General features: G+C 50.6%; 2 long non-coding RNA genes across 3 annotated transcripts in view; one reads left to right on the forward strand and one right to left on the reverse strand.

Annotated features, from left to right (window-relative positions):
- LOC148142002 (uncharacterized) overlaps window positions 1–16,440 on the reverse strand; it is a 972,588-nt gene that overhangs the window by 60,532 nt on the left and 895,616 nt on the right. The window lies entirely within an intron of this gene.
- LOC148142004 (uncharacterized) overlaps window positions 1,202–16,440 on the forward strand; it is a 103,896-nt gene continuing 88,657 nt past the window's right edge. The window contains exons 1-2 of the long non-coding RNA XR_015752290.1: window positions 1,202–1,972; window positions 7,921–8,044. This is a non-coding gene — a long non-coding RNA (uncharacterized LOC148142004). The remainder of the gene's footprint in view (window positions 1,973–7,920; window positions 8,045–16,440) is intronic.

Raw genomic sequence — 16,440 nt, forward strand, 5'->3', positions numbered from 1 at the left:
ACCATCTGTGAATTGAACCCAGGCCTCTCGATCCAAGATTGGAGGTATTTTCACCGCATCACAAGGCATCGACGCCAACTTCCCTTCTCCCTTAATGTTTCTGTTGCTTAGCTGCTAAGTCGCGCCTCAATCAACACTGCAATTGGGAGGAAGCGGCGGAACTGGAGGACCGAGCAGCGTCCGATCCTCCAACCAGAGTGAGTGAGGAGCGGGACCAATGCATTTTTCGGAGTGAACGCTTCAGGATTGGTCAGAAAGTAAACTGTTTTGCAGGATTGATCATTCTCATGACATCGTGGAGCATTATCCCCTCTCATAAAACAATGTGAGGTTTTAAAGAAATCGTTAAGATGTAAATCTGACAATGCACATATTTCCAATCAATTTACACAACCCGAGTAACAAACTTCTTTTCAAACTCCCAGAACGATTGGTAATTTACTTACTTGGCCGGTATGGTTAAGTTGGGCGGCACGGTGGCACAGTGGTTAGCACTGCTGCCTCACAGCGCCAGAGACCCGGGTTCAATTCCCGCCTCAGGCGACTGACTGTGTGGAGTTTGCACGTTCTCCCCGTGTCTGTGTGGGTTTCCTCCGGGTGCTCCGGTTTCCTCCCACAGTCCAAAGATGTGCAGGGTCAGGTGAATTGGCCATACTAAATTGCCCGTAGTGTTAGGTAAGGGGTAAATGTAAGTGCGGGAGTAGGGGTATGGGTGGGTTTCGCTTCGGCGGGTCGGTGTGGACTTGTTGGGCCGAAGGGCCTGTTTCCACACTGTAATCTAATCTAATCTAATCTAATCTAATCTAATCTAATCTAAAAAAAAGTTGGACAGAGAAATCTATTTGTATATGAACCACCTCAATGACTGTAACTCGACAGAGCAATTGCTAATGTCTAATATTTCTCCCGTGATTCTATGCAGTTATGAATATTCTCTATAAACTCACTGATAACATCCGATGCACGCGCAGTTTGGTTTCTATGAAGGGCATGCGCAGTGTCACATTAACGAAGACACGGCGAGACTTGGAGCAGCTTTCTCCGGGTGCGGCTACGATCGGCTTCAGAGACTCACTGGGAGAAAGGAGCGGAGAGAATTCACAAGACGCGGATATAGGTGAAAAAAACCGAAGAAGTCCCTCCAGGCCCTGATAAGGAGATGGTGGTCTCTGTCGGGAAAGCGGCCCAGGGTGACGGCCGCCATTTGTTTGAGGGAAGAGGGAGCGCGGGCCTCAGAGCCGCCATCTTGAGAAGGTCAATGCGCAGGTGGGCGGGGCTATCGGGGTCGAGGACAATTGGAGGAAACTCCCACCTTCGATTACTTCACTAAAGACATGAATGCACCCGGTGGATTTTCTTAACATCAGCAATTGTTTAATACTCACTTACAGGTTTTAAATTACATCTTTTGTGAAGCATTTAATTCACATTCAATCATTTGCAATGGTGGGATTTGAACCTCTGTCCAGAGAACATTTGTTGAGTTTCTGGATAAATTGTCTCACATAATGCCACTAGGCCATCACTTCGTCTGCTCACAGGTTGCGCGTCCCAGTGCAACATGAATCAAAACCCTTTCTTCCTGCACAATTGTTTGATTTTGCACTCTGGTGATATCACTTAGTATCTCTCCATGTAGTATCCCTCACTGTGTGGGTCTAATTGTTGCCTCTGTCAGTGTCCCTCGCTCTTGCAGCTACTCCAGATCCTGAGCAAACAGAATTCTCCACTCCAGATAGACGATGGAGACTGGGGTGTTCCAGATTTCTGACGGACTCAGTGCCATTTGACATGTGTAGCCATCACTGCATCATTCTAATTTCCAATTCTGTCTGTAGGTACTCAGGAAGGTCCTGACCTAATAGACTTCCCAGCTGCTGGGTGTCTCATCCATCCCTCATTGAAGATGGTTTGTCAGCCAGAGAGACACAGGGCAGGGAGATCTGGAGTCTTCAATAACTCCTGCAGTGAGGTAAGATCACTCTCAGTGCACAGAGCAGAGAGCAATGAGAGGGCTCCAAACATCAGCTAACAGGACATGACATAGCTATTGTGCTGGAGGGGAAGCACAGTACAGACACACCCCAGGTTCAGTCACCGCTCTAACTACAAGTTTTGTTGTACTAAGACAACATCGGGAGTGTCACAGTTATCAGTCCAGGCCTGTGCTGTCTTAGTGAGCATCAGTACAAAAGAGCAGAAAGCAGGCCTTCCACGAGAGGGTGGGAATGCTGTCTGGGAATGTTCTGTTCTGTGTTCCCTCTTCCAAACTGATCCACAAGACAAGCCATAGATACAGTGTCTTCAATCATTCTAATGCCCAAAACAGTTCCTATCTCTGTACTTTCCTCCCCTCTCACCAATCACATCACACATTTGAAACCTGCTCCATTCCAGATGACCATCCATATCTCTCTAACTGACTTCAGTCTCGACAAAATGCCTTGTCACGATAGTCCACTCCCCCAATAACCCAAGACTTAGGGTCTGTTTCTGTGCTGCATGACTCTCTGGCCGAAGTCATCAATGCTGACCAGGTTTCCTGAACTGAATAAGCTGCATTTCCCTGCGTTTGGCCCATGGCCTTCCAAACCTTCTCCCCTCCATGTTCCTGCCAAAATGTCTTTTCCATGTTGTAATTGTTCTTGTTTCTCCCATGCGCCACTGGCAGTCCATTCCGTATATGTACCGTCCTCTGTGGAAAATGTTGCCCCTCAGCTCCCTAAGTAAATCTTTGCTCTCGGTCACTCCTCAGGCCTTACCCATTCTGCTGTGGGACACAACCCCTCCCCAACATAGACTCCTCTCGGACATTACCAATCCTGCTTTGGGACACAACCCCTCCGGTGCAGACTCGCCTCGGGCCTTATTTATCCTGAAGTGGAACACAATCCCTCACCGGTACCGATGGCCCTCGGACCTTACCCATTCTGCTGTGGGACCGAACTCCTCCCCGGTACAGACTCCCCTCGGGCCTTACCCATCCTGCTGTGGGACACATCCTTTCCGTGATACAGATTCCCTTATGCTTTACCCATCCTGCTGTGGGACCGAACTCCTCCCCGGTAAAGTCTGAACTTGAGCCTTACAGATTCTACTGTGGGATGCAACCCCTCCCCGGTACAGACTGTCCTCAGGCCTTACCCATCCTGCTGTGAGACCGAACTCCTTCCCGGTTCAGTCTACCCTTGAGCCTTACCCGTCCTGCTTTGGGACGCATACCCTCCCTGGTACAGACTACCCTCTTGCCTCACCCATCCTGCTGTGAGAAACAACCCCACTTGGGTACACACTCTCAACAGGCCTTACCCATCCTGCTGTGGGACACAATCCCTCCCCAGTACAGACTCTCCTCGGGCCTGACACATCCTGCTGTGGGACACAACTCCTCCACGGGTTGGACTCTCCTCGTGCTCTACCCATCCTGTTGTGGGGCACAACCCCTCCCCGGTACAGACACTCAACGGGCATTACCCATCCTGCTGTGGGACCCAACCTCTCCCTGGTGCAATCTCCCCTCGGGCCTTACCCATCCTGCTTGGGACACAACCTCTCCCCGATACAGACAGTCCTCAGGGCCTTACCCGTCTTGCTGTAGGACCGAACTCCTCTCCGATACAAGTCTACCCTTGAGCCTTACCCATCCTGCTGTGGGATACATCCCTTCTCCAGTACAGACTACCCTCGGGCCTCACACATCCTGCTGAGAGATAAAACCCGACTTGGGTACAGACTCCCCTCGGTCCAACCCATCCTCCTGTGGGACACAGCCCCTACCCGATACAGACTCCTCTTGGGCCTTACCCATCCTGCTGTGAGACAGAACCCCACTTTGGTACAGACTCTTGACGGGCCTTTCCCATCCTGCTGTGGGACCGAACCCTTCCCCGGTAAGGCTCCCCTGGGGCCTTACCATCGTGTTTTGGGACACAGACCCTCTCTGGCACAGACTCTCCTCAGGTCTTACCAAACATGCTGTGGGACACAACCCCTCGCCGGTACAGCGTCCCCTCGGGCCTTACCCATTCTGCCATGGGACACAACCCCTCCCTGATACAGACCTCCCTTAGGCTTTACCCATCCTGCTGTGGGACTGAACTCCTCCCTGATAAAGTCTTATCTTGAGCCTTACCCACCCTGCTGTTGGACACAACCCCACTTGGGTGCAGATTTCCCTCTGGCCTTACCCAACCTGCTGTGGGATACATTCCATCCCCAATACAGGCTCCCCTCGGGCCTTATCCATCCTGCTTGGGACACAACCCCTCCCCATGTACAAACCCCCCTCAGGCCTTACTTACCCTGCAGTGGGACGTAGACCCTCCCCGGTAGAGAAGACCTTCGGACCTTACCCATCCTGCTGTGAGACACAACCATATGGATACAGATTCCCCTCTGGCCTTACCCATCATGCTGTGGGACACAACCCCTTCCTGATACAGACTCCCCTTAGGCTTTACCCATCCTGCTGTGGGACTGAACTTCTCCCCGGTACAGTTTCCCTTCGGGCCTTACCCATCCTGCTGAGGGACGCAACCCTCCGTGGAAAAGACTCCCCTCAGGCCTTACCCATCCTGCTGTGGGACACAACTCCTCGCAGATACAGACTCCCGTCAGGCTATAACCATCTGCTGTGGGACGCAGACCCTCCCCAGTACAGAAGACCTTCGGGCCTTACCCATCCTGCTGTGAGACACAACCATATGGGTACAGATTCCCCTCTGGCCTTACCCATCATGCTGTGGGACACTACCCCTCACAGATACAGACGCCCCTCTTGCCTTACCCATCCTGCTGTGGGAGACATTCCCTCCGCAGATACAGACTCCCCTTAGGCCTTACCATCCTACTGTGGGACACAAACACTCTCATGTACAGACTCCCCTCAGGCCGTAAGCATCTGCTGTGGGACACAGACCTTCCCAGGTACAGAAGACCTTCAGACCTTACCCATCCTGCTGTGGGACACAACCACCAGGTTACAGACTCCCTCCGGCCTTCCCCATCCTGCTGTGGGACACAATGCCTCTCCAGTATAATCTCCCCTCGGGCCTTCCCCATCCTGCTGTGGGACACAACCACCAGGTTACAGACTCCCTCCGGCCTTCCCCATCCTGCTGTGGGACACAATGCCTCTCCAGTATAATCTCCCCTCGGGCCTTACCCATCCTGCTGTGGGACACAACCCCTCACAGATACAGTCTCCCTTCCGGCCTCACCCATCTTGCTGTGGGACACAATCCCTCCCTGGTACAGACTCCCCTCAGGCCTTACCCATCCTGCTGGGGGACACCACCCCTTCCCCGAAACAGACTTTCCTTGGGCCTTACCCAATCTGCTGTAGGACACACCCCTTCCCTGATAAAGACTCCCCTTAGGCTTTACCCATCCTGCTGTGGGACTGAACTCCTCCCCGGTAAAGTCTAAGCTTGAGCCTTACCCACCCTGCTGTTGGACAGAACCCCACTTGGATACAGTTTTCCCTCTGGCCTTACCCAACCTGCTGTGGGACACATTCCATACCCAGACTGTCCTCAGGCCTTACCCATCTTGCTTTTGGGCGCATACCCTCCCCTGTACAGATTACCATCTGTGCTTAACCATCCTGCAGTGGGACACGACCTATCCCCGATACAGTCTCCCCTTGGGCCTTCCCCATCCTGCTGTCGGACACAACCCCCCCAGGAACAGACTCCCCTTGGGCCTTACCGATCCTGCTGTGGGACACAACCCCACCCCGTTGCAGACTCCCCTTGGGCCTTACTCATTCTGCTGTGGGACACATCCCCTCCGAGGTACAGACTCCCTCGGGCCTTAACCATCTGGCTGTGGGACACAACCCCGCCCCGGTACAATCTACCCTTGAGCCTTACGTGTCCTGCTTTGGGTCGCATACCCTCCCCGGTACAGAGTACCCTCGGGCCTCACCCTTCCTGCCGTGGGACACAACCCCTCCCCGGTACAGAGTACCCTCGGGCCTCACCCTTCCTGCCGTGGGACACAACCCCTCCCCGGTACAGAGTACCCTCGGGCCTCACCCTTCCTGCCGTGGGACACAACCCCTCCCCGGTACAGAGTACCCTCGGGCCTCGCCCTTCCTGCTGTGTGGCACAAATCCTCCCTGGTACAGACTCTCGACTGGCCTTAACCATCCTGCTGTGGGACACAACCCCTCCCTAGTGCAGTCTGCCCTCAGGCCTTAACCATCCTGCTTGGTACACAACCCCTCCAAGGTACAACTCTCCTCAGCCCTTACCTGTCCTGCTGTGGGACACAACCCCTCTCCTGTACAGACTCACCTCAGGCCTTCCCCATCCTGCTGTGGGACACAGACCTTCCCCGGTACAGAAGACCTTCGGGCCTTACCCATCCTGCTGAGAGACGCAACCACATGTTCCCTCGGGTCTTACTCATCCTGCTGTGGGATGCAACCCCTTCCTGGTGCAATCTCCCCTGGGGACTTACCTATCCTGTTGTGGGACACAACACCTCCCCAGTACAGACTCCCCTCGATCCTTACCCATCATGCTGTGGGACACACATTCTCCCCGTACAGATTTCCGTTCGGCCTCACCCACCCTAATGTGGGACACAACGCCTCACCTGGTACAGATTTCCCTCAGACGTTATCCATCCCGGGTCAATCCCGGTTCCAGACTTGTCCAAGGTCTTGCCCATCCTGCTGTGTGACACGACCATTTCCTGGTACATACCCCCCTCGGGCCTTACCCATCCTGCTGTGGGATGCAGCCACTCCCTGGTACAGACTCCCCTCAAGCCTTCCCCACCCTGCAGTGGGACACAACCCCTCCCCAGTACAGACTCCCCTTGGGTCTTACCCATCCTGCTGTGGGACACAGCTCCTCGAGGTACAGAGTCCCCTCGGGCCTTAACCATCTTGGTGTGGGACACAGCCCCTGCCCGGTACAGAGTCCCCTCGGGCCTTACCCATCCTGCTGTGGGACACTGCCCCTCGCGGTACAGACTCCCCTCGGGCCTTACCCATCCTGCTGTGGGACACTGCCCCTCGCAGTACAGACTCCCCTCGGGCCTTACCCATCCTGCTGTGGGACACAGACCCTGCCCGGTACAGACTCCCCTCGGGCCTTACCCATCCTGCTGTGGGACACAGACCCTGCCCGGTACAGAGTCCCCTCGGGCCTTACCCATCCTGCTGTGGGACACAGACCCTGCCCGGTACAGAGTCCCCTCGGGCCTTACCCATCCTGCTGTGGGACACAGCCCCTCGCGGTACAGACTCCCCTCGGGCCTTACCCATCCTGCTGTGGGACACAGCCCCTCGCGGTACAGACTCCCCTCGGGCCTTACCCATCCTGCTGTGGGACACAGACCCTGCCCGGTACAGAGTCCCCTCGGGCCTTACCCATCCTGCTGTGGGACACAGCCCCTCGCGGTACAGAGTCCCCTCGGGCCTTACCCATCCTGCTGTGGGACACAGACCCTGCCCGGTACAGAGTCCCCTCGGGCCTTACCCATCCTGCTGTGGGACACTGCCCCTCGCGGTACAGAGTCCCCTCGGGCCTTACCCATCCTGCTGTGGGACAGGTTGACAATTGTATTGAATAGAATCCCTCCAGTGTGGAAACAGGCCCCTGGCCCAGCAAGTCCACACCGACCCACGATACATACACTGCTCAAAATAGCTTCAAAATACATAGAAACAGTGATCACTGAATTGGTTAAAAACTCCACAGTTATATTGGGCAGTATAAAAGTCTCGCTGTATTGGTGATATGTTCCTTTTCTTCAAACAGATAACATTTTTATTAAAGCAGCAGATATTCATTGTGAGAGTCTCTCTGTTAAACTAGAATCTGTTCTGTTCTCTGTGTAGCAGGCTATTGTTGTGTGCGATGGACTGTCACTAATAGTGTAATTGACCTGTGAGTCCTTGATCAGGTTTCCTTTGTCTGTAAATCTTCTCTTCTTGGCGAAAACAAAAAATAATTTCTCAACGAACAAAACGGCACATCACAAAGCTATTTCATGGATTTTTGGCACACACCACCGACCAGTGTATCTGGTAAGTCTGTTTCCTGAATAATTCTGAACTCGATCTGTAACTCTCAAAGTATCTGTATTGTTTGTCAGTTGGTTGAGAATTCAGCCTCTTTGTTCTGAGCTGTTTTGATGCAGGCGGTAGTTTCATTTTGTCTCTACCAAGCTTGTTTTCTCCTTCTGCTGTGATTCTGGGAGATTCCTTTCTGCAGGTTATAATATTCAGTGACTGAACATTGAATGATTTTGACTCTAATAGAGCCTTGTTTTCAGCTAATTATTCACTTTCCATTTCCTGGTTGTGTTGAATGTTACAGAAACAGGCTCTGAGCAATGTTTCCATTCACTTGTGTTGGAGTCACAGACAGCCACGTGGTCAGTCAGTTTCAGGCCGATGGATCAGTTTCTCTGTCCTATTAGATGGTGGTCACTTGCACAGTTTCCGATGGTTCACCTCAGTGCCAGGCCGTCAGCTGCTGAAACTCCCCATCCAGCATTTGTTCCCTCTCACCTTGACTACTCCAACACAGTCCCAGCTTGTCACCCACATTCTACCTCCATATACTCATGATCACCTCAGTTTCTACTGTCAGTACCTTTACAGCAAGTCACGTAAATCATCCACCTCCATTTCACACTGCTCTACATTACATTCAGTCCAAATGTAATTTCAGATTTTCATTCATTGTGTTTAATTACACCCATGATCTTGTCCTGTCCAAACATCCAGGTTCCATCAGGTAGGTGGGTGTCCGCGTGGTTGGGTTGGAGTAACAGCAGGACCCACTGAGGAGCATACAGGGGACAAAGATGGGGTTTGATGCGGGATGTTTAAGGAGAGAGAGCTGGTGCATTGTTGGGGATAGCTTCTCAGGGGAATAGCACAGCGGTAGCCAGGTCTATAGCACCACAACGCAATGGCCTGAGTTATCGGGAGAGGTTGGACAAGCTGGAACATTTTTCTTCAGAGCATAGGAGACATAAGGGAGATCTTATAGAAATGTATATGATCATGAGAGACATGGATAGGGTGATTGCATTCAGTCTTTTTCCCAGGGTTGAAGAATCGAGGACTAGAGGGCATCAGTTTAAGGTTAAAGGGGAAAGAATAAAAGGCAATGTTAGCAGCAACTTTTTTACACGGATGCTGATTCTCATACGGAATGAGCTGTCAGTGGAATTGGCTGAGGCAGGTACATTAACAACATTTAAAAAGCATTTGGACAAATACATGGATAGGAAAGGATTAGAAGGATATGGGGCATTGGGTGGGAAATGGGGTTGCCATGGATGGACATTATGGTTGCCAGGGATCAGTCTGGCCCCTAGGGCCTCTCTCTGTGCTGTAGGACTCTATAACTGATTCTGCTGTAGAATAAGGTCGGGCACACTCCAAGGGAGCGAAAATAGGAAGAGAGCCACTAGTTGGGGGCTTAGACAGGTGTTACTGTGGCTGCGTGCAAGGCTCCAGGATGGGGTGTCGTCTCCCTGATACCTGGGTCAAGGATATCTCTGAGTATTTGCATGAAATTCTGAATTGGGAGAATGGGAGGCCAGAGGTCATGGTGCACATTGCTACCTACGACACGTGTAGAAAGAGGGATGAGCTCCTGAGGAGTAAGCAAAGGAAGTAGAGAACGACTGAAAGGTAGAAAATTGAGGGTAGTAATCGCTGCATTACCACTAGTCCCATGTGTTTGTGAGACAAGGAATTGAAAGATAGCATAGATGAATGCATGGCTGAAGAGCTGGTACAGGGGGAGAGATTCAGGATCTTGAATCATTGGGACCTCTTCTGGAGCAAGGGTAACCTGAACTAGAGAGGAACCAATATCCTCACAGGGAGGCTCGCTCCTGCTACAAGGGAAGGGTTTAACCTAGAATGGGAGAAAGTGAGGACTGCAGATGCTGGAGATCAGAGCTGAAAATGTGTTGCTGGAAAAGCGCAGCAGGTCAGGCAGCATCCAAGGAGCAGGAGAATCGACGTTTCGGGCATGAGCCCTTCTTCAGGAATTCCTGAAGAAGGGCTCATGCCCGAAATGTCGATTCTCCTGCTCATTGGATGCTGGCTGACCTGCTGCGCTTTTCCAGCAACACATTTTCAGCTTTAACCTAGAATGGCAAGGTCCTGGGAACCGCAGCAGCAGGGCAGCACGTGGGGGGGGGGGGGGGGAGGGTGGAAGGAAGATCGAAAGATGTAAACGTGTCAATCAGAAAGGAAATACAGAGAAATGAACACTATAGTACGAATGGGTTGATTGTGTTAATTTCAACACAGGGCGCAACATAGCTAAGGTAGTTAAGGTCAGATCCGATATTGTGGCCATTCCAGAGATTTGGTTCGGAGAAGGACAGGACTGGCTGCTCAATATTCCAGGGTTTCATTGTTTCAGACGAGATGGAGAGGAGGGTAAAAGAGGTGGAGAAGTTGCCAATCGGGGGAATGTTACGTCTGCACTCAGGACCTACTGGAGGGGCTCGTCCACTGAGGCAACGTGGATCAGAAGGATGTAGTTGATGGGATTATACTATCTGACCCTCAATCTGCCAATGATACCTCGAGGTACAAATATCTCGGCAGATTATGGAAAGAACATAGAACATAGAAAAATACAGCGCAGTACAGGCCCTTTGGCCCTCAATGTTGCGCCGATCCAAGCCCACCTAACCTATACTAGCCCACTATCCTCCATATGCCTATCCAATGCCCGTTTAAATGCCCATAAAGAGGGAGAGCTCACTACTGCTACTGGCAGGGCATTCCATGAACTCACGACTCGCTGAGTAAAGAATCTACCCCTAACATCTGTTCTATACCTACCACCCCTTAATTTAAAGCTATGCCCCCTCGTAATAGCTGACTCCATACGTGGAAAAAGATGATCATGGTCAACCCTATCTAAACCCCTATCTAACCCCTATCTAAACTCGAGAAAGAGGCAATAACAACAGAGTTCTCACAGTGACTTTAACATCCCCACCATTTGCTGGCACTACTTTAGAGCAAGAGGCTGAGACGGTGCAGAGTTTCTTAAGCGTAGCCAAGAGGGTTTCTTGAAATAGTAATGTAAAGGAGGGCGAGGGGCCATAGTGAACCTTACATTGCTGAATGAGCCTGGCCAGGTGACTGACCTTTCAGTGGGAGACCATTTTGGAAACAGTGATCACAACTAAAGTTTTTTTTAAGGCAGCTACGAATAAATGTGATGTTTCTAAATTGTGGGATTGCAAATGATGTCAGTATTAGGCAGGAGCTAGGGAGTGTTAATTGGGAGGAGCTGTCATCAGACAATGCCACATTGGGCACATGGGAGTTAGTTAAAGGTCTGCTGATTGGACGTCGCGACCAGCATGTTCCGGGAGGGAGGAGGGATAAGGCTAGCAATATAAGGGCCCCTTGGATAACGAGGGAGGCTGGGAATTTAGTCAAAAGGGGAAAAAAACAAGCCTATCCCAGGTTTGGGAAGCTAGGATTGGACATGGCATGTGAGGAAGGTAAAAAACAAAAGCTGGAAGGAACCGGAACAGGGAATGAGCAGAGCAAGGAGGGGCCATGCCCTTCGCAAGTAGGGTTAAAGTGAATCCCAAATCGTTCTGGAGATAATGACCCACAAGAGGATGTGAACATGGATCGTTACAGCGCAGTACAGGCCTTTTGGCCCCTCAATGTTGCACCGACCTGGGAAAATAATCTGATGCCTATCTAACATACACCCTTCCAATATTACCCATATGTATGTCCAATGCCTTTCTAAATGCCCTTTGCGTCGGCGATTCTACTACTGTTGCAGGCAATTAAGTCACCTCTCGACCTTCTTCTTTCCAACTAAAACAGCCTCCATTCCCTCAGCCTTTCCTTGTAAGGCCTTCCTTTCATTCCAGGCAATATCCCAGTAAATCTCCTCTGAACCATTTCCACAGCTTCCACATAACTACGAAGAATGTCGGGCGAGTCAAGACTAAAGGAAAGAACTTGTGATTGAAGTCAATGGAATTGGCGAGATCCTAAATAATTACTTTGCATTGGCATTCACCCAGGAAAATGATATAGAGGATAATGAGATTTGTGTGGAGCATGCTAATGTGTTTGGGCATTTTTGAGGTCGAGATAGAAGCGTTAGATTTATTGAAGAGCATTAAAGTGGATTAATCCCGAGGGCCCGATGGTAGCTACCCCAGGTTATTGAGCAAGGCAAGACCGGAGATTTTTGGGGCCCTGGCCAAGATTTTTGAGTCCTCGCAAGCCACTGGAAAGGTCGCAGACGACTGGTGAGTAGCTTATGGTGTTCCTCTCTTCAAGATGGGAAATAGGGTCAATCCAGAAAATTATAGCCTGGTGAGTCTCACCTCAGTGGTTGGGAAGCTTTGGACAGAATTCTTACGGATAGGATTTATGCGCATTTGGTAAAGAATGACCTAATTAGGGACAGTCAGCGCAGTGTCATGAGATGCACAGGGTTGACGGTCAAAATGTTTTACCCAGAGTTTACGAGAGAATGTGCACTTAAGGTGATAGGGGGAGAGCTCAAAGGAGATGTGAGGGGTAATATGTTTTCCACAGAGAGTGGTCGGAATCTGGAACATGCTGCCAGGGATGGTGGAGGAGGCAGATATGAGAGGGGTGTTTAAGGGGTTTTTGGGTAAGCATGTGAATATGCAAGGGCATGGAACAAAGATAGGCAGAAAGGATGAGTTGAATTTGGTGTCACATTCAGCACAACATTCTGAGCTGAAGGGCCCGTTCCTGTGCTGTTCTTTGTCGTGTTTCTTTTGTTACAACATGACGGTGATTCCCTCTGTTAGTTAAACCAAACACCCATTAAAGTTCACCTCCCCACATAATCTGTTAAAGTCTGAGTGACAGAAAACTCACAAATTCCACAATTTAAAGAAAATAGCATCAATTTATTTTTAACTCGAAAAGTGAATATTAAACAACTATTCATAAATCTAAGCTCTCCCTTTCTATTCACTGCTTATTATCTGTCTGCAGCTCTTTAACTATACGTTACTTCGATAAGACACTTATTAAAATTACATCAATTTAATTTCAAACCCACACAGTGACTCGTGTCTTTTGTGTCTTTCTGCTTCTGGCGGAGGATCTCCCTGGGTCGTCGTTGTCTTCTTTTACTCTGAGTATGTTTCATATGAAAAGGTCCCCTTTGATTGAGAGACTTTCCTAATTTATTGGCGTGCAAGATGTTAACTCTCCCAGACAGCAGTTACTCTCTGAGCAGTTTTTAAAACGTCTGCATTTTAATTGCCCCCATTAGATCATCTCATTGGCTTGATGCTTGCAAAACAATAAATTCAAACTCGATTGGGTTTTGGAATCTTGGGGTATAATTTAAACTGATAGGTTAATTTTGAATTATTGTCAAAACAGCAACCAACTCAGGTCTATATTTCACAGCCAAATGTTACATTTGTTTGCTTTCCCAGTACACTCTGGGATTGCTGGCCAGTCATATATGGTACACAGGTGGTTGTCAGCTCTCAGTTCAGAAGAGTGTTCTCTCCCTCTTAAAGATAGAGTACACACCTTCAACTTTATAACACTTTGAGCATTATCTTATCAGCAAGTACATTTATTAAAGTGACGAACAGCAGATTGTTTACATGACCTTTTTGGCTTAATATTTCAATTTCAACATAAAACAATGGCTTGTGTTTGTGAGAGGATCATGTTGCTGTGTGCAACAGACTGTCACTAATAAGATTATGCTCCCGATAACGCAGATTTCCTTTGTCTGTAAATTCTGCATGAAGTGATTTAAACACCTGGAAAGGGGTTTGGTTTTCCAATGTGATTTCCATTAATACACTTAGTGGAACTCAGGCAGACAGATGGACACAGATGGGTGCAAATTTGTTTTCTTCCCTGAAGGAAGCACACGCTGCCATCAGAGTGTTTGTAACAGAAGGGCACTGACTCATTCCTGGGACTGGAGGTTGTTTATAAAGTGGGACTAAGTGGGTGAGAACTGCATGTGAATAAGAAGTGTTTTCAATGAACTGGATATTATTACCAAAGAGATTGGCAGGGTTGCTGTTGGCAGCTGTCCCTGCTGATAGGAATCTGCAATGGGTCACAGTCTCAGGACTGGAGAGCAGCTTGAGTGACTGAGATAAGGAGTAATGACTTCACTCAAACACCTTTGAATCTGTGATCATTTCCACCTCAAGAACGGAATCACTGACTACATTCCAGAGAATAATTTGCAATGTTTGCGATACTAAGTGGATCAAAAGATATTGCAGAAACTGGGTGAGTTCTGAAAAGTTAACGATGATGTTACTAAGATGAACACAAATGTTGTGGCTGCTGGAAATTTGAAACAGACTGGCAGCTAATGTAGAGAGAGAGAAGCGGAGTTAATGTTTTCCAGCTTCTGGACTCTGAATCAGAGGATCTCGATGGAGAAACCCTTCCAACAGATGGGACAATCCAAGAGATACCCAATATCCACATTTTCCCTCAGGGAGAGTCCCTGAACGGTTGTCTGTCAGGATCAGAATGGATATTTCTTTAATATTTACTCAGTTAATTGCGAGGACAGAGAGATTCACTGGAGGCCCAGATTGTCAGTTTGAAGAGTAGTCACTGCTTTGATGTAGGAAATGGAAGGGTATCATTTGGATTGTTCATTTCACCCATTTGTAGAGGGGGTTATAGCTTTCATTGTGAGTGGGAGCTTGAGAGAAGCTGATTTAGCGTGGTTGTGGGGATGTTTCAGGAACTTTCAGGAACGGATTAATACACCAGAGGAATGTGTCAGTGTTTACAGGGGGCTCCGAGAGGGGTGTGGGGTATGTGTCAGTGTTTACAGGGGGCTCCGAGACGGGTGGGGGGAATGTGTCAGTGTTTACAGGGGGCTCCGAGACGGGTGGGGGGAATGTGTCAGTGTTTACAGGGGGCTCCGAGACGGGTGGGGGGAATGTGTCAGTGTTTACAGGGGGCTCCGAGAGGGGTGTGGGGGGGGGGGGTATGTGTCAGTGTTTACAGGGGGCTCCGAGACGGGTGGGGGGAATGTGTCAGTGTTTACAGGGGGCTCCCGTCCCCTCACCCACCCCCAACACCATCCAAACCCGCTCCCAACAACCCCGTCCAAAACCGTCCCTCCACCCCGACCGACACATTTCCCCCCAAACCCCGTGCAACGCCGTTCCCCCAAACCCGACCGACGCCGTTCCCCCCAACCCCATCCCCCCGCCCCGACCGACGCCGTTCCCCCCAACCCCATCCCCCCGCCCCGACCGACGCCGTTCCCCCCAACCCCATCCCCCCGCCCCGACCGACACCGTCCCCCCAACCCTGTGCAATGCCGTTCCCCCAACCCGTCCAACCCCTTTGCCCCCAAACCCGTTGCCACCAATCCCAGAGTGCCAAGGGGAATCCTCAGAGTGTGTGAGGGAGTCCCCAGAGTGTGACAGGGAGGGTACCAGGGAGTCCCAGATTGTGTGAGAGAGTCCCATGGTGTGAAAGGGAATCCCGAAGTGTAAGAGAGAATCACAGAATGTCCCAGAGTGCGTGTGCGCGAGAGAACGTCCCGGGGTGGGGGTGGGGGGGTGGGGGTGGGGGGGGGGGGGGGGGGTGGGGGTTGCGCGCGAGAGCATCCCTTGTGGTGGGAGGGTGCGGTTTCACACGTGAGAGAGAGTGTCTCGGGTGGGGGGCGGGCGCACGCACGCGACAGGTAGTCCCAGGATGCGCGCGCACGCGAGAGAGTGTCCCAGAGTGTGTACCCAGAGTGTGTGGGAGAGGATCCCAATGTCCCAGAGTATTTAAGGGAATCCCGGAGTCTGTGAGTGTCCCGGAGTGTGTTAGTGTCCCAGAGTGTGTTTGCGAGTCCCAGAGTGTGTAAGGGAATCAGAGTGTCCCAGAGTGTGTGAGAGAATCCCGGAGTGTCCTAGAGTGTGTCGGAGAGGGTCCCAGAGTGTGTAAGGGAATCCCAGAGTGTGTGGGTGAGGGTCCCAGTGTCCCAGATTAGGTAAGTTAGTACCACAGTGTTAGGGATTCCTCGAGTGTGTGAAAGAATTCCAGAGTGTCCCAGAATATGTAAGGGAATCACAGAGTGTGTACCCAGAGTGTGTGGGAGAGGGTCCCAGTGTCCCAGATTGCGTAAGGGAATCCCACAGTGTCCCAGAGTTTGTTAGGGATTCCTCGAATGTGTGAGAGAATCCCAGAGAGTCCCAGAATGTGAGAGAGAATCGCAGAGTGTGAAATGGAATCCCACAGTGAGTGACAGAGTCCCAGAGTCCCATGGTGTGTAAGGGAATCCCCGAGTGTAAGAGAGAATCCCCGATTGTCCCATAGTGCGTGAGAGATTCGCAGAGTCCCAGTGTTTGTAACGGAATCCCAGAATGAGTGAGAGAGTCCCAGGGGTATGAGAGAGAATCCCAGTGTCCCATGGTGTGTAA

The sequence above is a fragment of the Chiloscyllium plagiosum genome, unplaced genomic scaffold, assembly GCF_037043375.1.
Source record: "Chiloscyllium plagiosum isolate Xiang-an unplaced genomic scaffold, Cpla_swu_hap1 HiC_scaffold_31, whole genome shotgun sequence".
NCBI lineage: Eukaryota > Metazoa > Chordata > Chondrichthyes > Orectolobiformes > Hemiscylliidae > Chiloscyllium > Chiloscyllium plagiosum.